This window comes from Diceros bicornis, chromosome 32 (genome assembly GCF_020826845.1).
Source record: "Diceros bicornis minor isolate mBicDic1 chromosome 32, mDicBic1.mat.cur, whole genome shotgun sequence".
NCBI lineage: Eukaryota > Metazoa > Chordata > Mammalia > Perissodactyla > Rhinocerotidae > Diceros > Diceros bicornis.
Window position 1 is genome coordinate 13,643,191 of NC_080771.1, and position 24,697 is coordinate 13,667,887.

The window sequence follows — 24,697 nt, forward strand, 5'->3', positions numbered from 1 at the left end:
GAGAGATGAATGCAAAAGGTTTTTTGAAGGATAATGTTTTCAAAAGATAAAAGAGGGTGGAAGTGAGATTGAGCAGGGACAGCTCCAAACCCTGATTCAGATCCTTTCTTGTGAGAAGGAAGAGGAAGGGAAGCAGGTTTGGACAGGGAGAACCTCAGACTGCAGTGTAGATTTGGAAATTTCTTGGGGAACCCAAAGGGGAGATCCAAAGCAAAGTTTTCCCACTAGATGAACCCAAGGTTGGACAGAAATAGCCAAGTCCCAGCACCTCTGCTGGGTTCAATCATTGTGGGGGCTGCCTAGGAAGAGCATGGCCTTGACATGAAAGCTGAGGTGGATCCTAAAGACAGCAGCAGCTGGGGGAACAAAAGAGTCTTGATGGGAGCTCTGAACAGAGCTTTTCCATAGCTGCCACTGCAAACATTCTCCCCTCAATGTCCATGGTACTTTACTCATTTGACTTTGAAGAACATTTTAGAGGGGGAAGGTACTCTAACCCTGTGCTCTGTTTTCTTATTAAAAAATTGACTCTCAGACAGACGAAATGACTTTCACAAGATCTCACATCATTCATTACAAAACTCAGGACTGGAGTCTTTAAGCCATTTTAAGGTCATTTTCCGCTTAATCACACTTCCTTCTTTCTCAGAAAAACACAATGTCTTTGATGCTAATGAGACTATTCCTTTATGTACTGAGTTTTAACTATGCCTACTGTCCTAATTCTCTTAGCTTTTCCTTTATTTATTGTATCTTTACACCAAACAACTTGCTAGGAACTTTACTAGTATTAACATTTTTTCGATGTTAAAATTGCTGTTATAATATTAAATATCTGCAAGGGGAAATTAATATTCAAACAGTGAAAAAAGAATTAAATGAGAATGCTCCTTGACTGACATCAACTCCATTCTTTTCCCCGGAGATTACTAATTTTGACCATTTCTGCTTTTAATTCTTCTGGTGAATTCTAAAATAATGGTCTTTTCCTTTATTTCTTATTGTTATATTTGACTATAAACTATGAAAGATGTTGGATTTATCTTTGTTTAAAATATATATCACCCTCATTTTTGTTTGAAATTTACAAATAATATTTAAGTGATAAAATGTTACTATTTCCTTATCTCTCGACTATAGACAGTACATCTTGTCTCCCTACTATGTAATCTTCAAACTCCCTCTTCATTTCACCTTTTTTCTCCCTAATTCTGTCAGTTACACCATCATTTTTTAATATTATGTTTTATGACATTTACATTCTCTGTGGTAATCTAGAACAGTTGTCACCTTTTCTCTGATTTTTGAAAACCAACATACCAAGCAAGAAGGTAATACAAGCTTATGTTTCTAAATCTGTGATGCTCAAATGAGAAGGTTTAGAATGTCAAGGTTAAATAATTCTCTTCTTTTATTACTCACCAGGTGAAAAATTGTACAACATTTTACTTCGATTTATATAAGCATTTTACTTTGATTTATATAAACATTTTATATATAGTCACAGATTACTTATATAGATTTTTCTTTTCCACAGTTCTATTTTCTCCCCCTGTGGACAGAACTATATAAATATAGATGTAGAAACATTTATTCAAGTAATACATAATAATATGTATTACCATCTTCAAAAAGATCACTCAGTTTATGTATGTATGTGTGTCTTTAATAAAATAATTTTGTTTATTCATTATTACTGTTTCATAAATACTTTTAAATATGGTTTGATTTATTTCAAGGGCTGTTTTAAGTCTCAGATCTCTTTTTATTGTGCTTCCATTTTTTATTTACCTTTTGTGAAGATTTGTTTACCTTTTTTCCAGGCGTACTTACTGAAATAATATTTTAAAAAGTTTTAAGTAGAAGGTAAACTTTCTGTGGCAATTTCTGTCTGAAAACATATAATTTGGCTGTGGACAGTGTTCTAATTTTAAAACCATTTTACTTTTTGTTTTTCTATACAATACTAAACAATAGCCCTTTTCTAAAATTAAACTTTTACAAAATTTTGAGATAATTGTAGATTCACGTGCATAGCACTAAGAGGTAATTCACAGAGCTCCTGTATACCTTTTACCAAATTTCCCCAATGGTAGCATCTTGCAAAACTATGTCATATCACAAACAGGATATTGACATTGCTACACACATTCAAGATGCAACATTGTCCATCAGCAAGGATAGCTTATCTTGTCCTTTTATAGCCATGCTCACCTCTCTTCCATGCCCACTGTTGCTAAATCATGACAACAACGAATCTCTTCTCTATTTCTACAATTTTACCATTTTAAGAAAGTTTTGTTAATGGAATAATACCCCATGTAACAATTTGAGGTTACTGTTTTCACTAAGTATAATTTCTTTGAGATTCATCCAAGTTTTTACATTTATCAATTTTTTTCCTGAGTAGTATTCCATGGTGTGAGTGTACCATAGTTTGCTTAACCATTCATCTGGGTTGTTTCTAGTTATTGGTTATTACAAATAAAGCTACTATGACAATTATTGCACAGAAGTGTTAAGTTTTCATTTCTCTAGAATAAATGTGCAAGAGTGCAGTTGCTGCTTTGTATATTTGCATATTTAGATATACAAGAAACTGCCAAAATATTTTACAAGTAGCTGTAGCATTTTACATTCTCACCATCAGTGTATAAGTGATCTATTTTCTCCATGTTCTTGTATCTTGTTTTCTCATTTTTTTTCTGAGGAAGATTGGCCCTGCACTAACATCTGTTGCCAAGCTTCTTCTTTTTCTTTTTTCTCCCCAAAGCCCCAGTACATACTTGTGTATCATAGCTGTAGAGTTGTAGCTGTTCTATATGGGACCCCACCCTAGCATGGCTTGATGAGCAGTGAGTAGGTCCGTGCCCAGGATCCGAACTGGGGAACCCCAGGCAGCCAAAGCAGAATGCACGAACTTAACCGCTATGCCATGGAGCTGGCCTTCTCTCTCTCTCTCTTTTTTTTTTTTGGTGAGCAAGATTAGCCTTGAGCTAACATCCGCCAGCAATCCTCCTCTTTTTACTGAGGAAAACTGAGCCTGGGCTAACACCCAGGCCCATCTTCCTCCACTTTATATGGGATGCCGCCACAGCATGGCTTGACAACTGGTGCGTCTATCTGCGCTGGTGATCCAAACCCGAGAACCCTGGGTTGCCAAAGCAGAGCAGATGAACCTGACCATTATGCCACCGAGCCAATGCCCCCTCTCATTTTTTATTTAGCTATTCTGATAGATGTGTAGTGGATCTCATTGTGGTTTTAATTTGCATTTCTCTGGTGGCTAATGAAGTTGAACATCACTTTTGTTTGTTTATTTGCCTGCCATGTACCCTCCTTGGTGAACATTTGTCCATGTGTTTTCTCCATGTTCTAATTCGAGTGTGTGTGTGTTGGGGGGGCGGGTGGTTAATGTTGAGTTTTAAGAGTTATTTATATATACTAGAACTAATCTTTTGTTAGATAATGTGGTTTGTAAATATCTTCTCTCCAACTGTAGCTTGCCTTTTCATCCTCTTAACAAGGTCTTTTGCAAAGCAAACTTTTTAATACTGATGAGATCCAGTTTATTGTTTTTCCTTTTTTCTATGGTGCTTTTGCCTGGGCTTAGATTTTGAGAGTTTTTCCTCCTAAGTTTTTTACTTCCTGGGAGAGTTACAATTTTACATTTACAATTTTTCAGTTAAGCCCATGATCCATTCCAAGTTCACTTTTGTAGAAGATGTGAGGTTAGGTTGAAGTTCATTTTCTTTACCTTTGGATGTCCAATAATCCCAGGACCATTTTTTGAATTGTTTTGCACCTTTGTCAAAAATCAAATGAGCATATATGTGAGGATCAAGCCACTTTTAAAGAAGGCAGGAGCATCTACGTTTTAAATGTTAGAAAAAAGTGTGGGAGATGTTCATGTTCCTGTAGCTAATCACTGCAACATCACTTTCAAACCCAGCTCATCTAAGCCAAAGGACTTTTCTTTCTCAGCTTTTATGAGCTACATCTAATGCTTCTTTCAAGTTACTACAGTGATTTGCATAAATAGATATTCAAAAATGGGGAAAAACATGTGCCTCAATTTGTGGTTAGTTAAAAGACTACTTAGAGTACATTGGATATTTTAACTGGTGGGAAGTTCTAGAGGAGATTTGACGTCTATATCTAGGTCTATGCATTACAACTTAAATATCTGCAAAGGGTGTCTCATTTCAGAAATTTTCCTTCCCCTTACTTGTATGATTTGGGTTACTTTACAGTGTAGCAGTTTTTTAGAAATGTGACAGCACTTCTCCATCTTGAAGACAGACTATTAGAATAAAGATGAAACCTGCCAATTCCGCAAAAGTGAGATTTCTTCAACCACTAATTTAATGAATAAATTATCTCATATTGTGAGACCAGACTTGAATCATATTTTCTTTTGATTATCGATCCATACAGACCTCTATTTTCAGGTAAATATTGAGATTGGAGGAGTATTTTGTACCTATGAATTTCACTAGACCATTTACCTAAGAATTCCTGGAGTGTTGATAAAAATGAAGATTCAGTGGTTCTATCAAGACTATGTAATCTAAATATTTTGGTGTCAGGCCCTGAAATCTTCATGAATATATTACTCAGGCGATTTTTTGCATGACAGCATTTGAGAAACATAATCATACAGAAATGTTCCAGGAAAAACAATTCTTTAAGATTAAGGCATCGGGGCCAGCCTGGTGGTGTGGGTAAGTTTGCGCACTCTGCTTCAGTGTCCAGGGTTTGCAGATTTGAATCCCAGGAGTGGATCTACACACCGCTCATCAAACTATGCTGTGGCGGCATCCCACATACAAAATAGAGGAAGACTGGCACAGATGTTAGCTCAGCGACAATCTTCCTCACTAAAAGAAAAAAAAAGATTAAGGCATCTAGATTAGTTGCTGATGTAAATTCCTTAAATAACTGGATAAAGATAGGAAACTCATATCATGTGGTATCCATTGTTCCAGAACCATCAGCTATATGATATACATTTAGTGTTGAGGGCAATGCTGCATATGTAAAGAGCAAAGAAGATAAATTAAAAAGATCACATAAATTATCATTTTTCTGTAGTAACTGAGCCTATTTAATCAGCTAGGCAGGCTGAGTGGCATTTTCCACAGAAATACAAAAAAAAAAAATTCCTAAAATTTGTATGGAACTGCAAAAGACCCTGAATCGCTAAAGCAATCTTGAGCAAAAACAACAAAGATGGCAGCATCACACTTCCTGACTTTGAAATATATTACAAAGCTATAGTAATCAAAACAGTATCGTTCTGGCATAAAAACAGACAAATAAACCAGTGGAACAGAATAGAGAGTCCAGAATCAAATCCATGCACATACAATCAACTAATTTTCAACAGAGGTGACAAATTATATACTGGAGAAAGGATGGTCTCTTCAATAGACAATGCTGGGAAAACTGGATATTCACATGCAAAAGAATAAAACTGGATCCTTATCTTATACCATATGCAAAAATCATCTCAAATGGACTAAATTACGCATAAGATCTGAAACTATAAAACTCCTAGAAGAAAACATAGAGGAAAAATTCCTTGACATGCGTCTCAGCAATGGTTTTTTGGATTCCATACCAAAAGCACAGGCAACAAAAGCAAAAATAAACAAATGGGACTATATCAGAATAAAAAGCTTCTACACAGCAAAGGAAACCATCAACAAAATGAAAAGGCCACCTACAGAATGGGAGAAAATATTTGCAAATCATGTATCAGGTAGGAGATTAAGACACAAAATATATAAGGAATTCATACAACCCAATAGCAAAAAAAACCAACAATCTGATTTAAAAATGGGCGGATGAACTAAATAGACATTTTTTTCCAATGTCAATATGGTGAATACTCTGACCTCTAAGTAGACTAAGTAGTCTGAATCAACACCCTTCCTTAAGTTGAATCTCTTTCTATAGCTTCCTCTTGAATAGTAAGATAAGAGGATGAACGTATAGTAAGTGTCAATTATGTTCCAACATTTTGTCTCTATTATCATACTAATCTTCAAAATAATTTTCAAGTGGGTATTATCTCTGTTTATAAATAAAGATGCTGAGACTTAGCAAGGTTAAATAATTCATCAAAGGTCACAGAGCTTGTAAAAGAGGAAGATGGGTATTCAATCTTGTCTGACTCTGATTCATGTTTCTTTCTACTGCATGATTCTGCTTCTCAGTCATTCTGTGAAGTGGTCTTCTAAGAAAATCACCTTTGACAAAATCACCCCCTCTGTTTATTCAGAGCAGTCTCCTGCGAGTTATAGTTTAATAGAGAAAGCCCACACTTGTGCCACTTTGCCTGAATCAAGTTTATTAAAGTTCTTGAACTGAAGCTTGGGGGATGCCCTACTACTTTATACTGTCAAAGGGTCAGGAGCATTTAGAAACAAAATAAACAAAGGTTATGTACAAAATCAACCATTTAATATTTCTAAGCAGATATCTTATAAGAGAAAAAGACCTCTGATCTATGAAGGTGACTCAGCTTGTCTCCAGGTTAGAGACCTGCATTTCATAATTTCATACTTTTTTTTCTTTCTTGGGTCTTTTTATTTTTGGTTATCTTTGACAAAATAATCCTACTATTTTATTTTTAATGAAAATCTGTGGATAAAATAAGTAAGCTTTTAAAAGTGATTAAGAGGTTTGGCAGTGTTACCTTAGCAAAATTTATAGAAAGTGTGCCAAATTTTTACTACTACTAACATAATAATAATAATAATAATAAATGATATAATGTTAATCATGAGTGAAAGACAGAAATAAGAACTTCCAAAAAATCTTCAGTGATTCTATGAGAGAAATAAATCCACAAAGTGGTATATCTGACAAATTAACATTATACAGTGAAGATTAGTAAATTTAAGTACGAATGTCACTACATTGTCATAACCACATTAGTAGCAATTCTGAATTCTGCAGGCCTAGGTCAAGGAAAGGTAAATATATTAATAACAAATGTATATATTTTACATGACAGAAACAGGGGTTATATTCAAAATAGTGAACTATCAGTATCACGTGCACACTGACCACTCAGAAATGCTATAGACCATAAACATCAAGATTCTGGTTGAATATCAGAGGCATTTTCTTACATGAATTTATGAATTCCCGTATGAGTTCCTCTATGAATTTTTTTATCAGCATTTAAAGTGTCTAATATGTATCAGACTCTACCAATTTTGAGAAATACAGTAATGCATACGAGTCTGTCCCTCAAATTGACATGGTCATAATCACCGATGAATATGAATTGCAGCACTTACAGATATAAGTGTATATTCCAGTTAGGCCTGAAAAGGCAGGAAAACCTCTATAGGAAAGATGACTATTAAGCTGACTTTTGAAAGATTACGAGTTTACCAAGAGGGACATGATGGAGGCAGGACCATCCTGTGGCAGAGGGATGCAGTGGTAACACCACTCCAGTGAGAGAGCTCTGTTGTCCCTGGATGACCCTGGGCGGAAGCTGGTGCCATTCACTACTGGGGCCCAGGAATTAACTCTGAGGTTTCATTAGTTGGATATTAGCTTGGTTGATCCTTCACTCTTACAACTTAGAAACATAGGAGGCAGGATATCACAGATATAAAGCTCAGGGCAGTGGTATTAGACTTGATGATCTCTTGGTTCTGCCTTCAGAGATTCTGATATGTGTGTCTGGACTGGGGCGGGTGACTCATTTTTAAAAAGCTCCTAAGGTCATAATGATGGATTTTATCAAGGGACCATATTTTGAAAAACTCTGCAAACACCATGGGATAAGAGCTTATAAATTATTTTGAGGAGTTTTTTTTTAAAGTACTCCACACACACCTTACACAATCAGCCACACTAAGTAGATAAAAGCACAGTATTTCCCCTAGAGTATTTCAACACCACTCACCCCAGGTGGTTAAAAAGCTGATTTTTTTTGTGTGTGTGTGAGGAAGATCAGCCCTGAGCTAACATGCATGCTAATCCTCCTCTTTTTGCTGAGGAAGACCAGCTCTGAGCTAACATCTATTGTCAATCCTCCTCCTTTTTTTTTTCTTCCCCAAAGCCCCAGTAGATAGTTGTATGTCATAACTGCACATCCCTCTAGTTGCTGTATGTGGGACGCGGCCTCAGCATGGCCTGAGAAGCAGTGTGTTCCTGCGTGCCCAGGATCCGAACCCAGGCCGCCGGTAGCGGAGCGCGCGCTCTTAACCGCTAAGCCACCGGGCAGCGCAAACAGCTGATTTTTATTTGTTTACTTTTACTAGATGTCTATGTATCTTGGAGCAAAGAGTGTGTTTTATTTATCTCTGCTTTCTCCACAGCCCCGAAGGCTTAACATATCACCATGTGTAATACATATGTAATGAAGGAATGTTATGTTTTATGTCTGGCCTGTTGCTCCATCAAAACGGACAGAGAGCTAAGCTGGTAGCCTGAACCAATCAGCATGGGCTGCAAGTGGGTAGCAGTCATCCATTGGCTGTGGTACAGATCAGTCAAGTCTTCTCAGCTGATGTGCTGAGACAAAGGCAAGCCCAAGAATGGGGTGGGGGGGCTGGCTACGTGGTGGAGATGTTACAAGGAAGTCTCAGCATTTACTTCCGGTTTGTCAGGACTAAAGATTGCAGATCATCTGAAGGTGTCTAGGATCAGGGGACCTGAAAAGCCGCTAGAAATAATAGGTTTAAATGGTAGCTAAGAGCAGAAGGGTGTCAGATTTGCTGTGGGCAAATACTTGGGAGGGGAGATAGTCACGGAAATGATGCAGAAGAGAGCCATTTGAAGGCAAGAAAGGATATCTTTATATAGAGGGAACTGGCCTTTCTCCAGGGCCCCGGGATTGGGATTAGTATCCAAGGAGGAGCATAGGATGTGGTGGAGTGCAACCATAAAGCTAGAAGCCTGCAGTAAGAGTCTGTGGCTCGATTTGGTCTCCTAGTCAGACGTGGTCTAAACTACACTGAGAGCTGAGATAGTATTGACAAGTCTGAGAGTAGGCCGCGCTGAAGATGAGGTCATTCAAAGTCTACTCTCTAAGTCTTCTCCCACTAAGTCTAAGTCTCTCCTACTCCCTCCCTGCGTGTAGTAACACTACATACCTTAAACTTTTTTTCTCCTTCTTTTACTTAGGATTTTCTAGTAAAGGCATCTCTTGCTCTAAAGTAATTCATCCCTCTGGAGAGATTGGAAGGAAAAGGGAGAAGATTCGTAGCACAAGTCTTAGCTCAAACAATCTCGTGTAAATGCAGTGAGTCAGAAGCTTCTGTGGCCCCCAATGATTTCTGGAAACTCGCTGTATTTTTTGCAGGGAGTAGGGGGGCTATTTATTTCAGCATTACTGTTTAAACAATCTTTTTTCGCACAAAATAAATCATCATGAGGAATTGCTAATTAGTTGATGAAGGATATTCATCATTAAATTTTTCAACTTGAAATTAATCAGAAAGTGATCCACACTGGAAAACAGGTACCTGCAATCTGCTGTTTCAGATTTGGGGACATAGACAATGGGGTGTAGGGGGAAGACACCGTGGTTAAGTTTGCAGGACTAGGTTTGAATCCAGGCTTCAACCACTTACGAGCTGTGTGAGTGAGCTAGTTGCCCAACTTTGTGTACCTGTACTTAATGTGAATGTTATTTATTAATTAAGATAATAACTCCTAGCTTGTGAGACCTAAAGTAGTTAATCTGCATAGAGCATTTGGATCGATGCCTAGCACAGAGTAAGTGTACACAGTGAATTCCCAGTAAGGGTAGCTCTAATTATTACTTTAAGAAATTAATGGCTTACTTCTTTCCAGGCACTGGTCTTTTTCAAGCATGGCTATGACTGCATTCTACTTCTGCCTAGTCACCAGTCAGTACGGTCAAAAATGTTACATGGTGCTAGAAGATCCAAGCACCAGGAATAGAGAAAACAGAGGCAATATAATTTAGCTGAATAAATTAGCTTCACTGGCCTGCTAAAGGGCAAGTCCCTCCTCTACCATTTGCTTTATTCTCCACATCATAAAATGAGGATCATAATAGCCCTTCTCCATTACGGATTTGTAGGGATGATTAAATGAGATAATGAATGTTGGTGCTTACTGCTGGATTACCTACTTTGCATTCATTCTGTCATTTAATCACCAACTACCTGAGCTAGGCATTGCTTGTATCCCCATTTTAAAGATGTAAAAGCTGTGGCTCAAAGTGATTTTGCAAGTTCCTCAGTGCCACACATCTAATAAACAGCAGGATTCCAACAAAAGCCTGCCTTAGTCCAAATAAATCCCGTGCTCGTAACAATGACCTTGAATTACATCCAAATGTTAGGGCACTCAAAGCCTCTGGGGGGAGAATCAGCTGGTCTAATCCCCTTTTGTTACAGATCTGGAAACAGGTTCAGACTGACACTAGGTCATGCAATAAAGTGGGTAGCTGTCTCATCATAGCAGATCAAGTGCTAGGTCTAGGTTGGCTTGTCCTTTGATCTGAAAAGGTGAATGATAACCTTATTGAGAGGATGGATCCATCTTTCCCAGTAGTGCCATCCAAGAGAAGTTCAGGATCCTCAGTCCTTAAAAACACAGCTCGCCATGAAGTTCTGAGAGAATCATTCACATGGCAGGTGCTCCAGGCCACTCATTTCATGAGTGCTTATTAGAACTGTGCATTTTTAAACACTTGATTCAAGTATCAGCATCTTAACATAGGCACTCTAAAAGGATAGGTGCTTATTTTTGTAATAGGCAACACTAGAGGACTATTGCTAGGTGCAACTACAACTAGACAGTCCTTAAAGAAAGGAGGAGGGATTTTTTTTTTTACATGGACAGGGGTTGTGTAATTCTCCTGTTTGATATCCCTAACAGTTTAGCCACATAGAGACCCAGAAACTCTTGCTTGCTCTATCATATTTGGGTCTTGGTTATTTAGCAAAGTTTAATGATTATTAATGTCAGATGTAGAACCATGTTGTTAGCCTTAAATCTCAGATTCCTCAGTTTAGAACTGTGTCAACTTGGGCAAGATGCTGAACTTTTTGGTGCCTCCACATCCTCATCTGGTAAATGGACCAGTTATTGGTACCAACACCATAGGACTATGTGAGGATCACATGAATGATTATCCACAAAATGCTCACAACAGCGCCTGACATGTAGCAAGTACTCAATTAATGTTCACTATTATTATTAAGTCTCAGCAACCCTAGAAGGTCTTAATTTCATATAATGCTGATGTACAAACATTAAGATGTAAATATAAAAATATACAAACATTTTTGTTTTTAGATGCTAGGCATATTGAAAAAAAGAGATTGCCTTCCAATCGTTTACATTTGAGCAAGAAAGGCAGATAAATAAACAAATAATTACATCACCACATGCATCCCCTGAGAGAGATTCAACAGAATGTTATTTGGAATGAAGGAGCAAAAGCGGTCTCTTTGAGGGAGTTTGGAAAGGATTCCTGGAGGGTGTAACATATGAGCTATGTGTGCTGGAAAAGTGGAACAAATAGAAAGGCAGTTTAAGAAAATCAAAGGCAAAAAGACATCAAAAAATGTCTGGTGTGTTTGTTGAATGTATATTTGATATAATTAGAGGGTGGGAGGAGGGCTTGAGAGTGTGAACATGGGCTGCAGAAGTAGCCTGGGACCAGTGAGGAGACCTGGGCCTCACCATAGATATACACTGTCTCTCATGAAGTTTCTCTGAGGTACATAGTAGGAGTTCTCGTGACAGCACTCTATTGCTTCTCCATTGAGCTAGATAAGCTTGTTCTTGAATGCTTGTTCTGTCACTTCCCAACTATGGGCAAATTACACACTCTTTCTGCCTCAACACTCATCTGCAAAATGAGGATGGTGAAAAATAGTACCTAATTCAAAGGGTTTTGTGAGAATTTAATGAAATAAAAATTCATGTAAATCCAGGGGACATAGTGCTCTTATGTATTACTGATTTTGAATATAACTCCAGTTTTCCCAGTGACAAAACCAAGGACATGTAACTCAGAAGTGTTAAAGTCAAGATGGAACCAAGAACCAACGCCCAAATCCATGATATTATTTTGCCACAAGCTGCCCTTTTAAAAAAAAAAAAATGTGCTCTGTGTGTGTGTGTGTGTGTGTGTGTATGTTTTTTTCAAATGAAGAGACATTAACCTTTCCCCAGAGTCTGGCTAGGAATCTGATTATTTTTCCTCTGGAGCAATTTCTAGTGTTATCATGACCCATTCAGTGAATAGCATTTGGCCACTTCAGAAGCATTTTCCCACTTCCATGTAAATGATATGATTAGATGTGAAAGGTAATCTTGAGTGCTGCCATGTTATGACATTAAAATAGTAATTCATTTGTTAGCAACCCCTCACAAATAACTATTCAATTCACTTGTGTTTAATACCTGGGCGTCCTTCTAGGCCTTTCCTTTTTGAAACACAAAGCAGTATTGATTTCTCTTCATAACTAACTAAAAACTGCTTTGAGCACTTTTATCATTTCATTATCCAGCAGTAAATAAGGTAAATAACCTGCAAAAATGAAAAAGAAGTCGATGGCTTACTTTTATCCTTTTCCCCGCAAAACTCAAATGCAGACATGAGTGACTTTTTGATGGATTTGATTGTCTTTATATTTGAAGACTTCTTGGCAATCTTCATGAAAGGCAGCTTGGTGTGGTGAAAAGCTGTGAGCATAGAAATGTAAGCCCCAGTATACTAGTCAGCTTGGACTGCCGTAACAGATTACCACAAACTGGGTGGCTTAAACAACAGAAATTTATTTTCTCATAGTTCTGGAGACTGGAAGTCCGAAATCAATGCACAAACAGGCTTGGTTTCTGGGGAGGTACTTCTTGCTGGCTTCAGATGACCGCCTTCTCATGGTGTCCTCATATGGTCTTTTCTTTGTGTGCAAGATTCCTGGTTGTCTCCCTCTTCTTGTAAGGACACCAGTCCTATTGGATTAGGACTTCCCCCTTATGACCACGTTTGACTTTCTTTTAAGGCCCTGTCTTCAAATACAGTCACCTTAGGGGTTAGGGCTTCCATATGTTGATTTTGGGGTGGGAGGGAACAAACTTCAGTCTATAACACCCAGTTTGAGAACCAACTCTGCCACTTACTGGCCTTGTAACCTTCAGGAAGGTATTGGTCTCCCTCTTTGCACCTCTGATTTCTCAAATATAAAGGAGCCAGCCTACAGCTGTAAACAGAGAAGCATTTCCTACTGAAATGAGTTTGGCAGAGGTCTGGAAACTAGCTTCTTACCCTCCTTTTCCCTCCAGGGAGCCAGGATTCTGTGAAACAGAGTTGACAACTTTTGGATATGATCTGAGAAGCTTCTGCCGTTCTTGCCTTCATGGATTATGGGAAGAACTTCATTTGTCCTGTTGGATTCCCAAGGGGAAGGGGAGGGAAATCCCAACTCACCAGGTCTCGGGATGACGCGGGCCCACAGACACAGAAGACCGAACTTGATGCAAACGCAAGAGGTTTATTGAACGGAGCTCCGGGTCGACTTGTGTCTCTCGCAGGAGACAGAGGGGTCGACCCCGAGCCTTAGGGGGCAAGTTCTTTTATAGGATTTGGGAGCATAAAGCGGGAAAAGGTTGGCGCGGTTTTACATGATTGGTTAATTCAAAACATTCAGACAGTTACATTTTATGGCGCGAATTGCTACGGCGCGAAACAGCTATCAAGGTGCACACACATGTCCCCATCTGGCCCCCCTCCACCCCGACCCTCCCAAACTTATCCCCCTGTAGCACTCCCTTGTTCTCAATTTTCTCTGAACAGTTTAGGGTGAGTCTTCCGCGAACAGAGTCAGTTGGGATCGATAGACTCTATTCATAGAAGACTCGCCCCAACTGCCCCTTAAGGTGTTAACATTTTAAATTTTTAACATAATTTACATTCTTCATTCCCCACTTCTTCTTTTGTCCCTAGTTCTAATCTTAGAACTTAGTTTTCGGTGTCTACTATTAGTGGCTCATGGCGTGGGAGAGCTTGGTAATGGCGTTGGAGCATCATAGCATGCACTGCATTGACTCTTTTTCTTATGAAAGCAGTAATTCTATTGAAAACACACGGTCCAAAAACCAAAAGTAGAAAAAGAATTAACAAAGGCCCTGCTAGGGAGGATAGTAAGGACGTCACCCAGGGGGACTTAGCGAACCAGGATTCAAACCAGCTTTGTTGCGCCTCCCTGCTTTGCTGCCTCATGTCTAATCTTTTCTTTAATTTTTGCATTGAATCTCGGACTACTCCTGTGTGATCTGCATAGAAACAGCAGTCTTCTTTAAGAGCTGCACAGAGCCCTCCCTCCCTTAAAAACAACAGATCTAATCCCCTTCTATTCTGGAGCACTACTTCAGGCAGGGAGGTGAGGGACTCTTCTAGCTTAGAGATGGACTGCTCTAAAGTCCTGAGGTCTTCATCTATAGCATTGCTCAGGGCAGTTAATCCTCTCTCCCCTGCAACTAAGGCTGCAGTGCCGGTTCCTACGCCCGCGGCAACTCCCAGTCCCAGGAGCACAGCTAGGGTGAGGGATATTGGTTCTCTTTTCCTTAGTATAGATTTCTGATCAAACTCATCTTCGAAACTATTGGCAGTATGATAGTAAATTCTAGGCACTAACTGCACAAGCACGCAAAAATAGGGGTATGCCTTTAGTTTACCCTTGCGATGGGGGGAGTGGCATCCTCCGGCTTGTTTTGCCCCCCCCTCGTCGACCCATGAAATCCCAGTCGGGGGTTCCTATAGCCAGTTTACAAAGGTCAGGGTGTAAGTCTGGCCACCATGTCCAAGGGGAAGCAGTTTTTTGGATTGACCAGGTTATATCTCCTACCTGGGAGACGACTTGCCACGTGAGCAGTTGAGGAGCGTGGGGGTTAGGATTGGACGACCTGCTTGCCGTTCCCATGACGCAAACGCAGCTTAAGAGGGTTATCAGTCTTTTCCACCTTCCAGAGATCTGCTGCATTCTGGGGTGCCTTCTTTACGTGTGTAGCGTGAACCCAGGAAGTTATACCGTCCACCTTGACTGCTGTGGGTGTAGTGAGGAGCACCACGTAGGGCCCCTTCCAACGTGGTTCTAGCGACCCCGTCCGATGTCGTCTCACAAGGACAGAGTCCCCAACCTGGAACTGGTGCGGTATGAGCAGATCACCAGGCTGGTAAGCCTCTTTTAGCTGGTTCCAGATGTCGCGCCTGACAGCCTCGAGTGCTTTCAAGCGGGCTGACAAAGGTATAGAAGGTACAATGTCAGGGTCATGTATCCCTATTTGTGCCAAAGGGGGAGGGGTTCCATAGAGGATCTCAAAGGGTGTAAGTTTTAAGGGTCCCTGTGGGGTGTTCCGGACGCGGAACAGGGCAAAGGGCAGGAGGGCTGTCCAGTCACTACCGCCGGTCTCCATAGACAATTTAGTTAGGGTCTCTTTAATTGTTCTATTCATCCTCTCTACCTGGCCTGAACTCTGGGGTCTATAAGCACAATGTAATTTCCAATTGACCCCCAGTTGACTGGCCAGTCCCTGACTTACCTGGGCAACGAATGCAGGACCGTTGTCAGATCCAATTACCTTTGGGATCCCGAATCTCGGGAGGATTTCTTCCAATATCTTCTTGGCTACTACAGAAGCAGTCTCTTTTCGGGTGGGGAAAGCCTCTACCCATCCCGAGAAGGTATCTACAAATACTAGAAGATATTTATTTCCATACCGGGCCGGTCTGATTTCAGTAAAGTCTATCTCCCAAAAGGCTCCTGGCCTATTTCCCCGGAGTCTGTGTCCAGTGCGGTATTTGGTAACTGCAGCATTTGTGAGAGCGCAAGCTCTACAATCCTTATAAATTTCCTCAGCCGCCTTTCTCAAATCTGGTACCTGGTACGGGGAGGCCTCAATAATTTCAATTAGTTTCTGAGGGCTCAAGTGGGTTAGCCGGTGTAGATGTGATAGATATTCTCGCCCTTCTGCAACGGAAAGGACTTTCTCTTCTTTAGTTAGTTCCCCACCGGAGGCAGCTTTGCTGACCTTAGCTCCCTGGAGAGTCAGGACCATAGGTCCTAGTGCCGCCCGCTTGGCTAGGCGGTTCCCTTGAGCTATGGGGTCGGTGCCTTTCTGATGACCTGGGCCACAGTCTTATTTTCAGCTAACCTTAACGCCTGTGTCAGGGCGATAAGCTCAGCCTTTTGTGCAGAAGTCCCTTCCGGCAAGCGGCTTGCCCACAGAGTCTTTTTCCCGTCTACCACAGCCGCCCCAGCCATCCTCTTACCTTCTGCCATGAAGCTGCTGCCGTCGGTGTACCAATCAGGGGCTCCAGCCCATGGCTCATCTGGCAGATCGGGTCGGGTCCCCGTTTCTGATGCTAAGATGTCGCCGCATTGGTGAACAGGTACTTCATCATCTGCTTCGGGCAGTAGTGTGGCCGGGTTTAAGATGGCCGGTGGGGCGAAGGTAATTTTCTCAGTTAGGAGCAGACTTTGGTAGTGAGTCATCCGGGCGTTAGTCATCCATCGATCTGGAGGCTGTCTGATAATGCTCTCCAAGGCATGGGGGGCTACTATGGTTATCTGTTGGCCCAGAGTTAGCTTATCTGCATCTTTTACCAGCTGGGCAGTGGCGGCAATCGCCCTTAAGCAGGAAGGCCATCCACTGGCTACCGGATCCAGTTTTTTTGATAGATATGCGACTGGGCGCTTCCAGGGCCCAAGGGCTTGAGTTAGGACTCCCCGGGCGATTCCCTTTCTTTCATCTACATACAAGGTGAAGGGCTTGGTCAAATCTGGTAGGGCCAACGCGGGTGCCTCTAATAATGCCCGTTTTAGAGTCTCAAAAGCCTTCTGGTGCTCTAGAGTCCAGACAAAGTTCCCACTTTCCTTAGTCAATGGGTACAGTGGAGCAGCCAGGGTAGCAAACCCTGGGATCCACAACCGGCAGAAACCGGCCGTCCCCAGGAATTCCCTTACCTGGCGAGCGGAGGTTGGGGCCGGGATCTGAGTCACAGTCTTTTTCCGGGCGTCGGTTAACCACTTTTGGCCGTCTTTTAGTGTGTAGCCTAAGTAGACTACTTTCTCCTGGCACAATTGTGCCCTCTTCTTTGACGTCCGGTACCCCAACTCACCCAACTCGGCCAGGAGGCGCTTGGTTCCTTCCTCACAGTCTCCCGGGGTTTCCGCCGCCAACAGTAGATCATCTACATACTGTAAAAGAGTCACTTGAGGGTTTTTAACCCTATTGTCAGTCAAATCCCTGTGGAGGGCCTCATCGAACAGGGTGGGGGAGTTTTTAAACCCTTGAGGCAGTCTTGTCCAAGTCAGTTGTCCAGCGATCCCCATATCAGGGTCGCGCCACTCGAAAGCAAAAAGTAATTGGCTCTTTGGGTGCAGCCGCAGACAGAAGAATGCATCTTTCAGGTCCAGGACAGTATACCATTTCCGTGATGGGGGGAGGGAGCTGAGTAGGCTATATGGGTTTGGCACAGTAGGGTGTAAGTCCTGCACTCTCTTGTTCACTTCCCTCAAATCCTGGACCGGCCTATAATCAGCAGTTCCAGGCTTTTTTTACAGGCAGGAGAGGGGTGTTCCAAGGAGACCGGCAAGGAACCAGGCATTCCCTTGCCCAGTGTCCTCTCTCCTTACAATAGGCACATTGGTCCTTGTCTTAGGGCTGTCGTCTGCGCGAGCCTGGTCGTGGGGCGTTGCCCAGGTTCCCTGACTGCCTATGATCTGGCCCTGTCGCCTTTATCACTGCGGCCAGTATTTTGGTCAGTTTCTTCTCTTGTCTCCTATCTCTCTTATCTTCCCTCTCTTCAGCCTCCCTTCTCTCTCTCTCTCGCTTTTCCTCCTCACTCTCTCTTTTATGATACACCTTTTCAGCCTCCTTTACCACGTCCCGCAAGTCGTAGTCCTGCAGCCCTTCTAGCCTTTGTAATCTCCTTTTTATATCTGGGGCAGACTGTCCAATAAAGGCCATAATGACAGAGGCCTTTTGCCCTTCCGAGGATGGGTCGAAGGGCGTATACCTGCGGTAAGCCTCCATCAATCGTTCTAGGAAAACGGAGGGAGGTTCAGTGGGCCCCTGCTGGATCTCTCTTACCTTAGCCAAATTGGTGGGCCGCCTTGCGGCTCCCCGGAGACCCGCCACTAGAGCCCGGCGATAAACGGATAGCGCCCTTTCTTTATTTCTACCAATAAGTCGTGCGCTCTCGCTCGCACTTCAGTCTAGTGGTCTAGGGTCAAGGAAAGGGGGGTCGTCACAGTCTGTCCCATCCCGTCAAAGGAAGTCCACGTAACGAACAAAAACAGAACAATAAACACTAAAGACACACTAAAACACAGACAACCCTGCCCGGAAGGCGTCTCTACAAGCCAGCCGAAGGCGGCTTCAAACGGGAGGGGTTTCCGAGTCCTCCCCGGGGAAAGGTATCGCTCCTTTTCCCACCTGGAAGGGGGGTTGGTCAGGCTTTCCTGACTCCCCTTATCCCTTGGGGCGTCCCCCAGGGTTGCAGCCTGCAGTCCCTAGCACGTCTGCCACTGCAGCCGCTCGGTCCTCACGGCCCGAAGCGCGGCTGCCCGATACTGAAACCAAAACAATAAAACAATACTTTGCGGCGCCGCACACACTCACACACTCAGTCACTCAGGCCTACCTCCAAGGGGTCTTCGGAGTCTGGGGTTACCGCGTGGATCCCGGACGAGCCCCCAAATGTTGGATTCCCAAGGGGAAGGGGAGGGAAATCCCAACTCACCAGGTCTCGGGATGACGCGGGCCCACAGACACAGAAGACCGAACTTGATGCAAACGCAAGAGGTTTATTGAGCGGAGCTCCGGGTCGACTCGTGTCCCTCGCAGGAGACAGAGGGGTCGACCCCGAGCCTTAGGGGGCAAGTTCTTTTATAGGATTTGGGAGCATAAAGCGGGAAAAGGTTGGCGCGGTTTTACATGATTGGTTAATTCAAAACATTCAGACAGTTACATTTTATGGCGCGAATTGCTACGGCACGAAACAGCTATCAAGGTGCACACACATGTCCCCATCTGGCCCCCCTCCACCCCGACCCTCCCAAACTTATCCCTCTGTAGCACTCCCTTGTTCTCAATTTTCTCTGAACAGTTTAGGGTGAGTCTTCCGCGAACAGAGTCAGTTGGGATCGATAGACTCTATTCATAGAAGACTCGCCCCAACTGCCCCTTAAGGTGTTAACATTTTAAATTTTTAACATAATTTACATTCTTCAGTCCATTATGACATAAATGAAAAACTCAGCTTTTTGGTTTCATCTTAGCCTCGTGTGCTTGCCTTAAGCTGCTTTCTCTGACTGGAATTCCCTCATACACCTGACTGTCAAAGACCTGCTTGATTTTCTGATGCCCAGAACAGTCTTCCCCCCAGTACACTTTCCAGAGACCTCCACTCAGAATCCTTCTCTCTCCCTCTGTGCCACTGCAGTAGCACTTTTCATCACCTGCTTTGTGATAAAGATATACAAATGGAATGTTCTTGTGCACTGATTTGAAGCTAGTGGAGGGCAAAGAGTCCACATTCAGCTTTGAATCCAAAATGCATACCTCAGCTTGCTGACACACAGTGTGCCTGGGAGTATGAGTTGGAGTGGGGTGTGGAAAGGGGACTCCAGCCACCCAGAAGCCCTTTCCTTCTTCTGTTGTAAGAGAAAGAAGTCACACTGAATGTTACTAGCTCTTTCTCAAAAAATGTCCTGTTAGTGTTTGGCGATATCTTGGAGTATGCTTTTTTATTTTTTGGTGAGGAAGATGGTCCCTGAGCTAATATCTGTGCCAATCTTCCTCTACTTTGTGTATGGGATGCCGCCACAGCATGGCTTGATGAGCAGTGCTTAGGTCCGTGCCCGGGATCCCAACCTGTGAACAGCAGGGCCACAAGCAGAGTGTGTGAACTTAACCACTACACCACCAGGCCAGCCCCTTGGACTATGCTTTTAAGACCACAGGAAATACTCTGGCATGCTGCTTCTGTGATTTTCCCCTTCTTGCATACTAAGAAGTGAACCTGCCACAGTTGCATAAATGCTAGCAGAAGACACAAGGCTCCTGGATCAGAGTCCAAGATCTTTATTACAGTAGTCCCCCCTTATCTCATTCCAAGACCCCCCAGTGGATGCCTGAAACCACAGGTAGTCCCGAACCCTATATTTACCAAATTTTTTCCTATACATACATACTTATGATAAAGTTTAATGTATAAATTAGGCACAGTAAGAGATTAATAACAGTAACTAATAATAAAATAGAACAACTATAACAATATACTGTAATAAAAGTGACTGTAGATCTTAGCCACTGCAGCAGACAATGTTTTTCTTTCCTTATTAGATCAAGAACTTTCATGTTTTCCTTTAAAGGAAGCACTTTACAACTTCTCTTTGGCATATTCCAATGGCCAGCATCACTACTCTTCTACTCTGGGGCCATTGTTAAGTAAAATAAGGGTTTCTTGAACACAAGCACTGAGATATCGCAACAATCGATCTGATAACTGAGAGGGCTAGTAAGTGACTAGCCAGTGGGTAGCATATACAACTTGAGTATGACGGACAAAGGGATGATTCACATCCCACAGAGCGGGACGATTTGCGATTTCATAACGCCACTCAGAATGGCATGCAATTTAAAACTTATAAATTGTTTATTTCTAGAATTTTCCATTTAATATTTTTGGACTGCAGTTCACCGCAGAACTGAAACCGTGGATGCAGGGAACTACTGCACTCACAGCACAGCACGCTGCATGAGCTTCATGTTTGCATCACTTCCCCTTGTCCCACAAGTCTTGTGGGGGTTACATTGAGGGGCCTAGGTGGATGTTGCACATACAGTGGGCTCGTGTCCCACCTGAGGAAACCCAAGCTTAAAAAACTCCCAATCTCATAAGGGGGCTACTGGTAAACCTGCCCAACTTTTGCCCTAGAGGGAGACGTTATCTTTATTATGCCGGTCAGGAAACAAGTCTTCTCTCTGCTCTGGTATTACCTTCATTTTTCAAGATTGTTTGCTCTACAAATATCATGGAAAAGATAGTTGAAGACAAAAGCTGTCCCAGGATATGTAGAAACATCACTTATGATCATCCTTTGCCTCCCAACTGTTTCTCCAATCTACTCTTGCTCAATTCTTCAGACAAACCCTATGTTACTGTTCCTTTCTGATGTCTTACTAGTCTCCCTTTGTGTCTGCAGAGCAATGATCAGTTGGAATCAACTGTGTGGCTGTTTCTTTTCTTTCTTCTCTTTTAAATATTTGCCTTCTCCCTCAGATAGTCTCAGATTGTACATTGTCCTATATCCCAGTGCTGGTCTGACCTAGGTTCCTGAGACATTTCCCCAAGCGAGAGTTGTTCTAAGAATCTACTTTTTTAGAAAAGTAGAAATCAGACAGATCACTAAACATTTGCCTGAAACCACTCTGAAGGGAAGAAAAGTCTTTGGCCAAATTAATCAATCAGATTAATTTATTAAAATAAATATGCATAGCAACCAGAGAAGCCTCATGTGTTTCCTTATACTCAGGAAATATATGAGGAATTAATGACATATTCTACTCCTTATATAGAATAAGACTAAGAAGACTCATTATCCTTTTGACTTCTGTAAGCCTCTGCTTCCTAAACATGGAAAATGGAGCTATTTCCTAATCTCTACTGATTACTAGATTGTTGTGGATACAAAAATGAACAGACTTAAACCAAAAACCCTCTTTAAATGTAAATTTTAGTACTAGCTAAGCATCCCCTGTAGGCTAAGCACTTAATTATGTCATTGTTCAGTATATCTGCATCTATATCCTAGGGCAATTGCCTATATTGTTGCCTTAAATTTTTAGGTGAAGTAAACAAAGGAGGGTCATACACCCCATTTCGGGGGTCCAAACTTGAAAGCCAAAAGTGACTAGGCAGAAAATGTAAATGAATACATTGGCTGGGAGTGGCAGGGAGTCTGGAAAACTTGAAAATGGAGGCCTCATTGAAAAGGGCAGAACCTACTCATCTCCAACTGAGAACTGCGGGTAGGAATGTTGGCTCAGTGTTGACTGAACTTCTGACCTTTCACATAAATGGATATTGGGATTTTTAAGTGAAATACAAATTTGTTTGGCAGCTAATTAAATTTCTGAAAACCTTGGAACACCAAAGAATGTGTCTGTCCTAGTTATTATGTCTTCGTAGCAAACCAACCCCAAATTTAGTAGTTTCAACAATGTTAATTTTGATCATGAAACAGAAATTCAGGTAAGGATCAGTGAGGTCAACTCCTTTTATTCTACTTTAGCTTTAACTGAGGTGGCCAGAAAGCTGGGGATTAGAATCATTTGAAGATGTGTCTGCTCACATCTAGTGTGTGAGCTGGGAAGATTCAAACAGTCAGAGGCTCTCACAACATGGACTTCCTGAGGCGTCTCTGTCTATCTCTATGCGGTCTCTTGACATGGTCTCACAAGCAAGTTGGCTCCCAAGCAGCCAGCCTTCTTATGTATCAGCCTAGGACAACTCAAGGCAGATATCTCAACAGAGCTAGCAGAAGCCAGATCATCTTTTATGAACTAGCCTTGGAAATCATTCAGCGTCACTTCTGCCACATTCTATTGATTAAGGCAGTTACAACAGTCTATGCAGTTTAAGGAGAAAGAATATTACTACCATCTCTCAATGGAGGAATCTCAATATTACACTGTAAGAAGAGTATATAGAATGTGGTATGTATTGATATGGACATTTTTGGAAAATATAATTTGCTACAACATACGTACACTACATTCTGTTAATTGGCCACTAGTTGGCACCAGCTCGTGCTCAAGAAATCTTGGTGAGATCCAGGATTTGAGGAAGCAGTGCGGAGACTCCTCCAGTGGTATCTGAAAATTTCCTTTCCCTTCTACAGCCTAGTTTTTCAGAAAAGCTTGGTTCCACCCGAGTGTATTCAAAAACCTGACTCCTTCCTTGAAGAGGTGTGGACAGTTGTAGTAGTGACCTAAAAGTCTAGACAGATGCTGTAATTGGTCTTGATGGCTGAGCTGGAGAAGGTCAGAAAGCTGTTTCAGACAGTTAGAAGTAGATGGATAACTAGGACAGTTACTAAAATATTCCTCAAAGTGAAATAGGTCAAACTGGAAAAGGTAATTATATTCTTAGCTCCAAATGAATGAGGCAGGTTCTGGGATAGGAGTAGGAGATGAAGCCAAAATATCTAGAGACAGGTTGGCCATGACAACAGATACATAATGGAATACTTAATGCACCGGGCATTGTGTAGAAGCAAATAGAGAGCAAAAGGGCAAGATGAGGTCTCTCGTGGGAACTTTACAAGAAAGTTGAGAATTCTCCTTGAGCTCAACCCTGGGGTATCCAACTCTACATCTACTGTAGCCTAGCTATATGCTGTGTGTGGTTGAATCAGTCTGAGCAAACGACACTACAGGTATTCTTGCTCGTGAAAGCAGACAGCATTCAGGTGGATTTTTTGAGGCGCCTGAAATACAAAAGCTGCAAATCAGAGTCAAATGTTAATGCAGCTCATGTGCCCACATTACAAAAGAACTACAATAGGTTCCTGATGCAATAGATGCACCCTACAGAAGTACGATTCTGATTCTGAATATCTGTTGCTCTCCCTGCACAATATCTCTATATAGATATACATAGACAGTCTTTCTTCATAAATATTTATCTAGATCTCAAAGGCAATGTAACTAGTCACTACACTTTCCTTTAAATTAAAAAAAAAATCAAGACTTAGAAGAGAGAGAGATCATATAAGAATCTCAGAGGAAAATCTTTATGAAATGCTCATGTAAATTGCCTTATCTTGTTGTAGTGTTATTACTTTTCTGTGGGTATATTTGATGTTAACATTTTTATTCACGATCCATTTCTTTGTTGTGCTTTGCTATGGAAGGAGAGCTTGCTTTATTATATCTTGTTCTGGCTCAGAAGAAATCCCCCAAATAGTGTCATTAAAAAAAAAATATAGCAGAAATAGTTCACTTTGAACTTGCATCTTATTGGAAACAAAAAGTGATGCTTATTTTTATACCCAGCCTTTGTCTATAGGATGACAAAGCCAAGTTAAGATTTTTTCTTGATTGCCTCTACCTTTGTATATGAAATGTATCAATATGGGGTAAAGTAAGCAATAATCCAGGAATCAGAAATCTTTGGTTCTGAGCTCTCTCTATGCTGCTTATTAGCGGCATAAAATTAGAAGAGTTTTAAAGCTTTTTAGTCTCAATTTCCTAAATTGTAAAGTGAAATAGATGGACTGGGATGGTCTCTAAAATCTGTTACTTTCTAATAGGCCATATTATATAATATATCATCAAACGAGAAGGTGCTAGAGTTTCTTACCATCATAAAAATTATTGACTTCCTGGACATTCTCATTTAATCCTCTGAATTTAGTTCCCAGGAAAGGTCGAGTGAAAAGCAAGATTTGATATGAGCAGAAGGGGAAAAAAAAAAGACCAAAGATGATACTAGATGGTGCCAAGATGAGTTAGCTCCCTTAATTGCAAGCAGGAGCACACAAACTCCCTTGTCTTTGCCACTATGAAGCAGCTTTCTCCTCAGGGTTGGGCCACTTCTGTCTGTTTAACTCCAGAAAAACGTCTCTTCAGAGCTCTACGTTGACAAACACTATTTGTGCCAAATGCC